This window comes from Eucalyptus grandis, chromosome 9 (genome assembly GCF_016545825.1).
Source record: "Eucalyptus grandis isolate ANBG69807.140 chromosome 9, ASM1654582v1, whole genome shotgun sequence".
Lineage (NCBI taxonomy): Eukaryota > Viridiplantae > Streptophyta > Magnoliopsida > Myrtales > Myrtaceae > Eucalyptus > Eucalyptus grandis.
The window spans coordinates 19263150-19274515 of NC_052620.1; positions in this window are offsets into that span (position 1 = coordinate 19263150).

An 11366-nucleotide genomic window follows, 5' to 3' on the forward strand; every position below is an offset into this window, starting at 1 on the left:
GTACCCGAAGGGCTTGAGGTGGAGAAGAAAAAGCCCACCACGCCTCCATGTCCTACATCCACAACCATCGCATCCCGAAAAGATGGAAGCCATTAGTCCCTCACTCAATCGGCGGAGCGCCCAACACGAGCAAGCGAGCTCATGGAGAGGGATTTGGGAATGGACTGGATGCACACCTCGAGGCCGGTTCAAGAAAGGGCGTTCTCGCAAGAACAAGGCTCCCGTTATATAAATTGGCAATCATGTGCCCCTTAGTGTTAATAGTGTGAAAGTTTCGTCCCATTGTTTAGGACTTTTGTTTAAATATCTAGTATTTCATTACTTGTCATTTCCATTTCAAGTTTTAAGTGTTAGGAGCTGGCGGTCTACAAATCCTCTTTTGATAAATAAAAAAAGTTAGACCATTGCCATTGGTCAATCTTTGTTTACTTCCGTGCTCATTTATTGTTTTCACAACGCAGCGGGTAATTATGAATCACCGACCACCAATAGCTCGCGGCGGCCTCATGCATTAGGGCCCGATTAGAATGATATACAAAATCGCCTTATTAACATTGAAGATGGTGTAGAGACAGATGTCCATTGTCCTTCAACAACTCTCAAGACAAATGAAATCCACTCAAGCCGAGCCCAACTCTATAGTTGCCTCAAACACCGTCATGACACCTGCAAATTTGCCGGTAAATAGCCAGTACCATAGACGGTTGAAAGATCATGAAAAAGTTAAGGCGGTGCTGGGAGGAGAAATCCCATGGACCTGTCCAATTACGCAAGCATTGAGATTCTGAAGAGCTCAAAGCACACTGTATGCGAAAGGTACGTTGATACTCTCTCGCCCGAGAGACCTACTTGCAGGCCTATCTAGTCCGAAAGATGATTCAATCGTACCAATCGAGCTTGACCGCCCTTGCCTTGCGATGATACATTGTCAGGAAGATTAGTCTCCTTAAAACCTGGAGGGAACTAATTCATGTTTTTCACCAAGAATATGATATTGACATCAGCCCTGACATAGCCTTGCCCTACGAAGAGCTGATGATCGCGGAGCACGAGGAACCGTTAGCTGCTGAGTTAGGAGAAGAACATGTCAATAAAGCCTTGCATGATAAATGGGCAGCCGAACAACGCCCTCTTACTGGAAAATTTCTCACTAGGAAGGCAAGGAGCCTTTGTACGAGATCAAAGACACGAGCTGTTCAAGACCGGGGCACGACGGGGACAACTCCCAAGCTTACTCCAAGAGCTAGGGTCCAAGAATACCAACCCCTATCAACTTGGGAAGTGAATCGGATAGTGAAACTCCAATGTCTCTCACTTCCTTTTTTAATCGAGCTAGCAAAACGAAGGGCCTTACTCAAAGTCACGGACCAAAAGCCAAGAAAAGAAAGCCTAAGCAAATCAATGCAGCATCTGTCGACGAGCCACCGCACCAAAGCTTCGAGCATTCCCAAGAATACAACCTGAAGACTTCCGGCCCTAGAATACAATCCCAAGGACTTCCCGCGTTATTTCAACAATGGCGACGATTCATCATATAACTGTTTCCCTACTCTCATCAGGGATGAAGGCCCGTCGAAGAGGAAGCGTACGTCTTTATCCGCTACGATCCTAATGAAGCACTAAGCTTGTCCTCGACCATGAGGATAGCTTCAATACTTTATCCTCATTTGGAAATTTTTACCAAGAAGAAAGCAATGGGGTAATCTCGGTAGAATCCAACTTCCACAACAGAAAATTCACCACTACGGCGGATATGCAGTGGGAAAACCGTGGCCTAACCAAGATACATCAAGCTGTCTTGCGCTCATAGGAGCATGACCCCGGAGAGATGTGGATACCTAATCTCCGCAAGTATAGCGCACGACTTGCCCCGTGGCCCACTTGCGTACCTCCATCTTTGAAATGAGTCGGTACTATGGCTCATGTCGTTCACAACTCGGGCATTCCAAGAAACTCCCACGGGGTCTGACCGCAATGGTTTATCACAGCAAACATTTATCTTCTAAAGGATTGGAATGAGCTGACTTCCACATTCTTGCATCGGTACAAAGCCGGATCGGACCGAGGCGCCTTGTGAGAGCTTGGCTCACTTCACAAGAAACCAATGGAAGATTTCCGAGCATACGCAGGGGAGGTGGAGGGCTTTCATGATGCAAACCCACCCTCACCGGTGAAGAGGAGTTAATGAAGCAGTTCATAGAAGTTTTGTCCCGCAAGCATCTGTTGGCTGCATGGGTTACACTTCCGTAACTTCAACGAGGTAGTCATCGCATGCGAATACTTGAGTCTATTGAAGGCGAGAATTCAAAGACGCTTAGCTTCAAGACCAGCACTATCAAGCGCTCCTTTACACGAGGGGTTTCATGAGTTTTACTTGTTTTTATTTCATGTTTCTCATCTTGTCTAGTGTGCTATTGTTGTATTTTCCATTCAAGTACTCTAATGTACAATTCTAATATTTTGTTTTGAGAGCACGAGGCGGTACTCCAAACCTGCCGGTGATGCTATCCAACCATGAAAAATTATCATCCAAGAAGAATCGAAGGGCTGGGCTTCCTCATGCTTTCTTCCCCCAAAGATATATACTTTTGAAAAAAAAAATGTTTTATTGCCAAAAGCTTTTGTCAAAACAAGATTATTAAATCACGTTTGTCTTTCTAACCCTCTCGTTTTATGTTTCAGAACATCATCCCCTTTGATTTAGTGTGATAAAAAGGTATTTGAAACTAGCACATTGTGTGAGCAAACCAAATTCAAAAGCACCCTTCCAAGAAAGCGGGGGCAAACGAAAGGATCATCACGTTTCAAAATTGTCACGCCCCGAACCTCGAGCGCCAACATCCCACTGCGGTCGATCAAATGCGACATTCCTGGTAGTGTCGCCGCCCCATTCATTTATTAATGCGCAAGCGGAACGTATTATAAAACCCCGACAATAAAATACGGGATAGAAAGCAGGAATCAAACCACAACATAACACTTTCATAATTCATGAGAATTACAAAGAAGTCTGACGGCCAGCAGTCTACACAAGACCGGCTCTTAAAAGGAATTGTCCTCGACCTACAAGTCGGACACGTTCTCAGTCTTATTACTTCACGTCTGAAACTCCTCAAGGCCAACCAAAGCTATCTGGTCGCTCCGTCCACCAGGGACCTGAAATTTTAATCCCACAACCGGGATGAGACGATGTCTTAGCAAGTTCAACCCCCTAAACCCCTATTAGAAAGAAAATACGCCCCGGGTGGCCTAGCCACATCACCCAGAAGACTTACCTCGCCTTAGCCTTCATCTGCAGGTTAGCACAGTTCATATAATTCAACCACGTGCAATTATAATAACCAAACAACCATGTCACAATCACATTATCCGAACAATTCAACCACTTGGATCGTCACAACGATCAATCGACTCGGCCGATTACATGTCATTCTAGCAAATCAATCATTGCTCTCAACTACGGCCCTACTTGGCAAATTTGAATCAGTGGCATCACGGCCCCACTTGGCGCGACCTCTAATAGGTGGCTTATCACGGCTCCACTGGGCGCGACCTCTACTAGGTGGCATATCACGGCCTCATCAGGCACGACCTCTAATAGGTGGTTAATCACGGCCTCACTGGGCACGACCTCTAATAGGTGGTATTTCACGGCCTCATCGGGCACGACCTCTAATAGGTGGTATTTCACGGCCTCACTGGGCACGACCTTTCCTAGGTGGTACATCACGGCCTCATTGGGCACGACCTCTAATAGGTGGTCAATCACAGCCAATCTCCCATCAATTTATACACTTAGGATTTCATAAAGAATCCCTATATATCGCAATCACACTCAATTCATCACAACCAATCATCAATTTGAGATTCTACTAGCACAGCAAATCGGCACGAAACGAGCAAATAAGGTCCCAATGAAAATTTTGAATTTAATAGATAATTAAATTTATTCCGAAAATTAATTAAATAATAATATCCATAGTTTTCAGAAATCCACACTCAATTTATAATATCCAATCATCAATTTCAAAATCCGACTACACAGAACGACAAGCACGAAAATTCGAGAATTTAAGGTCTCGACAAAATTTTGAATTTAACAAATAATTTAATTTATTCGAAAATAATTAAATAATAATATTTTATTAATTTCGAATAAAATATATTATTAAATTATATAATAATTTCGAGACATTTAAATAAATCAAAAGTAAATTCATTTATGTCAAATCAAGGCTTATTTCAAATAAACACGCTTACCCTTAATTAAGCACACTTTAAAATAAACCACAACCTTAATCAAGTCTACTCTTAATTAACCTAAACTAACAACCTAAAATTACTTAGCATAAACTAAACCTCTCTAAGCATAATTAACCCTCTAAGCGAGGTTTAGTGAGCTAAACTCACCGGATTAGCGAGTCGAGCGGACCAAAACGACGAGGGCGACGCGAGGATCGACTTTCCTCAAAGCGGGCCGAGCATCCGGGCTCGGGAAGGCGGCCAAAACGGCCCACGAAGGGGCTGCCATACCCATTTTCTTCTTCTCTCGTTCTTTGCTGGTTGGGGGCGAAGGAGGGCGGATCCAAGGGCCGGTTGGGGTCGGGAGTGGGCGGAGGAGCTACGGCGGTGGGGCGGCGACGAACGAGCTCCGGCAGCTTTGCGCGAGCTGAATAGCAGCTCGGGACGCGAAAGGGGCGAAGCGGGGCGGAGCGACGCGCGGGCGCGGGCCCCGCGCGGGCGACGGTGGTAGCGGCGAGCTTCGGCGACGGCGGCCGACGGCGATTCGGGCGGGCTACGGCGGCTTCAACACCTCCTCGAGATCTCGCTGGGTTTCAAGCGAAACCGAAGCGGAGAAGAGAGAAGAGAGGGAGGCCGAGGTCCGAGCGGCGAGGCGCGGCTACGACGACGAGCGGACGGGCGAAGCGGTGACGGCTCCGAGCTGCCATTCCCGCCGCCGGGACTCTTCCGGTTCTTTGGGTTCAAAGTGGAGAAGAAGATGGAGATGGAGAGTGGTCGCACGGGAGAGAGGAAGAAGGGAGGGAGGAGAGAGAAGGAGGGGGGGGCCCTTTTTTATTCTCTTTTTCTCTTTCTTTTATCCAACAAAAATGGCCCACCATGACCTAGGATGACATCACACTCCACTATCTCCCACAACCTTATTCCAATGGTTGCAATTCCATTTTCCGCCGGGGCATAAAAACTTTGTACATCAATTCCTTCAATTCCAATCAATTCTCTCCCAATTGAATCAAATTGAAGTCCATAAAATTAATCCAATGTCACCACACTTTAATTCACATCTTCACTTGTCCATAGAACCAACTTAAATCCCAAAGTACGACCAAGCGAGCCTACTAATTTCTCGAGCCAAATTAGCCATTCTTTGATTATTTTGCTGAAAAACTCGGCTTGCATGAAAAATCTTCAAAGATTAGTCAATGTTCCTAAAATGATTTGTGACATACCCGGACTTCCAATTTCGAATTCGATCTCAATTTCACGGTTAATTTCACTTTGGCATGATACTAGCGCGCCCAACCTATCGGGTAGCCTCTAGGAATTTTCATGCATTTGACTGTGGTTGATCATCTCAAGCCACAATGTACATCTTTGAAACATTGGCGACTTTTGGTTGTCTGGGTAATCTCAAGGTTTCAAATACGAACACGGGGTACCCAATCGATAGAAAAGTCAGTCCAGTGCCTATCGACAAGAATTGTGTGATCTTGTGGAATCACCCACACCTGATCACATGCCTTTGTCGAGTCGACCTATCTCCGATCTCTAATTGATTTTTAATTGTGCCGTAATGACCCTTGCAGATTAGCTCGGTCGAAAGATCGCTTCCTAGTCAAATTCTCGAGTCTGATGCATTAGAAACTCTTAACAGCTTCACCCGATAGACTAGTTTCCACATGAGTGGCCGACTCAAGGAAAGAACTATATGCGTGCCAACGAAATGCCCGTCTCAATTTATTGAAAATAGAATAGGAAAATCGGGATGTCACAAAAATGGTAAGTCCTATTCATAATGTCGAAAATGACATCCCTCTCTTCCATTTACGAAAACGAAAGATAGGATGTAATAGGTACAAGCATACGGTTGGAATCAAGCCGTTCCCAAGAGCTCGTACACTCCATCTTGCTCGCCCAACTCCTTCACAAGCCGAGCAATATCCTTTCCCCACAATGTGCCCGAGCAACCGATGTTGTGGTTTCATCAACGGGACTTCTAGTTTCGACAAGCCTAGAAGCACAAGGAGGGATCTTTTCTCTTTCTTTGAATTGGCTACTATCAACGGGGAAGAAATCTAGACAGGTTGAAGCGGTCTCTAGCCCCTATTCAAAATGAGGACCTAGAAACCTCGACTTCCTATTCGGACGCATGCTCGCAAGAAGTAATTGCCATCGAGAGAATTTGAGGTTTTGATTGTCCATCTCGAGATTCCATAGAAGCTTGAGGTACATGACTTTTGCCCAATGATGCTATAGTTAAAGACAGAAGGAGAAATTTCACAAAAGGAAGGCGTTGAAGATGAATCAACGATCAGCAATCATGCATACATGGTCACAACTGAGGAAGGCCAATCGAAAGAAATGTCAAACTATGCCAAGATGAAAAGGCTGTCATCGACATTCAAACATCATCAGGAGTCAGCAAATACAAACTTTGGAGAAGAGTAATTTGGTATCGTTTCCAATACTCCCCCTCTTGGAATTCACTTTGACATATTCCCCTATTGGCGGGAAGCACCAGGATTCAAGAGCCAAATTTGATGGCTAGGCAAATCAATATTGGCCAAGCTAGTACATGGAAATGACCCACATCAAATTCACTGGCTTCGTGTAAAAGACATGTCATCCAGAGCCAATTCGAGAGAATAATTGAACCCTAACGAAGCAAAGTACATAGGACTTCGTGTCCCCTCTCGGGTTCACGCAATCATCGCAAACCAAGTGAAAGGGTAAAGTTGTATCGACTCGGTTATTCAACTCTTGAAAGAGTTCATGACTAATACATTCCCTCTTGTTTGTTGCAGGATCACTTAACTGTCAAAAACAAGGATAACAAATCAATGACATGGGCAAAAGCAGAGACGCTCGATCAAATCCCTAATCCTTGGTTGATCATTCATGTGTCATATCCCTAATCAATAGGGACAGCCATCGACACCCCTTTGTGAATAACCATTTTGATGTTCAAAACTTAACAATACTATTCTGTTGACCCTTAAGGCTACCAAGAAGGTCTTTTCGAGTCAAAACCATTCACTTGTTTTGAAAAGTTCAAACTCCATCATATTCAAAATGTTGCATGTCATTTCCAGATGAATTACGCATGATGATTTCGTCTGTCTAAGTCACTTTGATTCCACTTGAGGATTATTAGAATAGACTGGCTAAGTAAAGAATACAAGATTGATTGGGCATCTGGATGAGGCGCGTCGGAATGATGACAGGCAAGCTATATCCTACACACAATCCCCCATCTATACACTTGTGAGATGAGTGCAGAAAATTCCATGACTACTGGGGTAAAGAGTTCTCTCGCGAATAGTACGATGATCAAAGGTGAGAGGCATTCCATTGCTCACTTTGAGCCCCATACACTGACAAATTTCTGCTATACTCCCGACAAAGAACCACCCACCTTTGGGGCAAGTCGAAAGCAAATCAACATCACAAGGTGAGAAGGGGATAGAAATTTTCTTGCTTGCACTTGCATCAATCTTCGAGTGTCTTTATTGCATATGAACACTCGCGTTAATTTAAGTGCCCTAGAGTCGTGAAGAGCAACTCTTTATTTACGCACTTGTATCCATTGTACAACTCAATTGAGCCCGTAAATTCACCCTCACATGGAGGCAAAGCGAAGCCACTTTGTCGTTTGAGCAGCATAATTAGAAGTGCCAACAAAAGATGAAAACTCCATAGTCTAACAAAGGCATTTGCTTGAACTTGTCAAGACCGGTTCCTCAAGCAACAAGAAAAAAAAACATGGGCATAAAAGGTAGTGTACACTGGTAAAAGCAAGGTCAATGCCCATGAACGAAAAATTGAAGAGAGGAGTAGGGGCATGAGAAAAGCGGTGTGCCTAGTAAAAGCAAGGCCAATGCCCCAAACAAAAAACACAGTCATTTGTATTCCCAAGAGAAATTGTTGTTGTGATCCATAGAACCTTCATCGGACCGTGAGAAGAAAGACCGGTGACAAATGCCAAGACAGTCACCAACTCTCACCCTCTTACATGTGAGCCAAGTCTACGTTGCATTCCCATTGTAAAAGTCTCTTCAGACTAGGGGCACTTCAATTAACGCAGGATTTCATGTCTATAAACATCGCTCGAAGAAGTACGAGCAAGATTACTCTATCTCTTTTCGCAGGGTTCTTGACTTGTAAACCCGGAGACGATCGTGCAGCATTTTTTGTCCATCAGCTTTGACCTCGACGGTCCCATTTGATGAGCCAGCGACCAAATCTTCGTCACGGTTTCAACAAAGACCTCTCACATTGGTAAAGTCGTGCGGTGCGAGAATACTCGGACCTGGCGACATGATGACGGTGAGATAGTGTGGTCCTTATAAATCCTGCATCAATGGTCGGGATAGCCTTTTCCATGAGAGTGAGCGAAAAGTCCTTTTAGGACCGAAAGTCCCTCATCGGCATGCTCAAGACATCTACATTCTAAGTAAAGGTTGTCTTTCAAAATCTTCCCAGTGGAAATCAAAAGATGCAAAAGCGACAAAATTATCATGCATGAATTTCATTTGAACTCATGAATTTACAGCATATACAATCATGAGTGCATCTTACGTGCAAATATGAGACCTACTCTTAGAGATCGAGATATTGCCAGGTAAGCATATCTTTATCCCCATTTGTCTCAAGGTACCTATCACCTTGTCCAGTACTCTCTTCTTGACACTCGACCTATTCGAGTCGTCTCTTGAGTTTGGGTGCTTGCAATTGTCTCGGTATCCCGTTGTCTCGAGTACCCACCACTTGCAGGGTACTCCCTCTCTTAACGACACTCGACATTGTTCGAGTTGTCCCAGTATTGATACTTGTGTGACCAAGTATCTCTTGGAATACCTCTTTGCTGTCTAAGTATCCCCATATCGTCAAGTACCCACCGTTGTCTAGGTACTTCCTTTTTCATGACACTCAACTTGCCCGAGTTGTTCCCAAATAATAGCAAAATTCAAGCATTCCACTGCTTTGTGTGCCTGCGCCTACCCATGTATGCTTTCTTACACTTGGACCAACTGAGTGGTCCCAGGTTGTATCATTAAATACTTGTGTTCGTCCAAGTATTCCGATTTTGTACACTGTGGCTATCGGGTGTTCCACCCCTTTTAAGTGCTGCGGCCACCAAGTAAGCCTCATGCTACATTCAAGTTTATGTTACCGGGAGGTGAGAAACCTTCATGAATATGCGGGGCACGTCCTCGATATTCCAATTACCAGAGGTGAGAGACCTTCATGAATATCCAAGTGCGTCCTCGATATTCCAACTACCAGAAGGTGAGAGACCTTCACGAATATCCAAGGTACGTCCTCGATATTCCCCTTTACCAGGAGGTGAGAGACCTTCATGAATATGCGAGGCATGTCCTCCATATTCCCAATTACCAGGAGGTGAGAGACCTTCACGAATATCTCAGGTACGCCCTCGATATTCCCAATTACCAGGAGGTGAGAGACCTTCATGAATATTTGAGGTACGTCCTCCATATTCCCAATTACCAGGAGGTGAGAGACCTTCACGAATATCTCGGAGTACGCCTCGATATTCCCAATTACTAGGAGGTGAGATACCTTCACGAATATCTCGGTGCGCCCTCGATATTCCCATTTACCGGGAGGTGAGAGACCTTCACGAATATCCCAGTACGCCCTCGATATTCCCATTTACCAGGAGGTGAGAGACCTTCACGAATATCCCAGTGCGCCTCGATATTCCCAATTACCGGGAGGTGAGAGACCTTCATGAATATTTGAGGTACGTCCTCCATATTCCCAATTACCCGGGAGGTGAGAGACCTTCACGAATATCCCAGGTACGCCCTCGATATTCTCATTACCAGGAGATGAGAGACCTTCATGAATATCCAAGGTACGTCCTCGATATTCCAACTACCAGGAGGTGAGAGACCTTCACAAATATTCAAGGTACCCCTTCGATACTTGTGATCATCCAAGTATCTCCAAAGAGTTTGTACTGTGATAGTCCAGTACCCCTTGATATTTTGTGATCATCCAAGTATCTCCAAAGAGTTTGTACTGTGATCGTCCAGTGTACCCCTTCGATACTTGTGATCATCCGGGTATCCCCCAAAGAGTTGTACCTGTGATCGTCTGTACTATCTCCCAACAAACGAGATGCCACGAGAAAAAGGACATCTCCCGTCACGGCGGCCGAAGAATGGTTCGGGTCCTAGAGGAGCAATCTCCCGTCAAGGCAACCGAAGAAAGGTTCGGGTCCTAGACAAATCATTGATTGTTTTAACAGCGACCGAAGAATGGTTCGGGTCCGAGACAAACCACGGTGATTACTCCAATAGGGCGACCGAAGAAAGGTTCGGGTCCTAGACAAACCATTGATTATTTTAACAGGCGCCGAAGAATGGTTCGGGTCTTGAGAAGCAATTTCCCGTCACGACGGCCGAAGAATGGTTGGTCCGAGACAAACCACGATTACTCCAATAGGCGGCCGAAGAATGGTTCGGGTCCGGAGGAGCAATCTCCCGTCAAGGCGACCGAAGAAAGGTTCGGGTCCTAGACAAACCATTGATTGTTTTAACGGGCGACCGAAGAATGGTTCGGGTCTGGAGAAGCAATTTCCCGTCACGGCGATCGAAGAATGGTTCGGTCCGAGACAAACCACCGATTACTCCAATAGGCGACCGAAGAATGGTTCGGGTCTGGAGGAGCAGTCTCCCGTCAAGGCGACCGAAGAAAGGTTCGAGTCCTAGACAAATCATTGATTGTTTTAACAGGTGACCGAAGAATGGTTCGAGCCCTGGAAAAGCAACATCTTCATATCACGAGTAAGATGACGCATTGATACTTGCCAAACTCGGGTTCACACCTATCTCACTCACTCCGGTAAGTAGCTACGGGTAGCTTCTTATCGTCTTAGTATTTGTAATGTTATATTGCTCTTTTTCATAGGATAATAGGTCCCAAGTAAAATATAATCATTACGCATGTATGGATAAAGTTTAGGCATCAGTTTGTCTTTGAATGCAACCTCTGCAAGCTCACCTTCAAAGAGGGGCAGCTGTTGACGCTTAAAATTTACTATTAATTAATTAGGTTTTACTTTATTTTACTTTATTTTTTATTTTATCTTTTTCGGA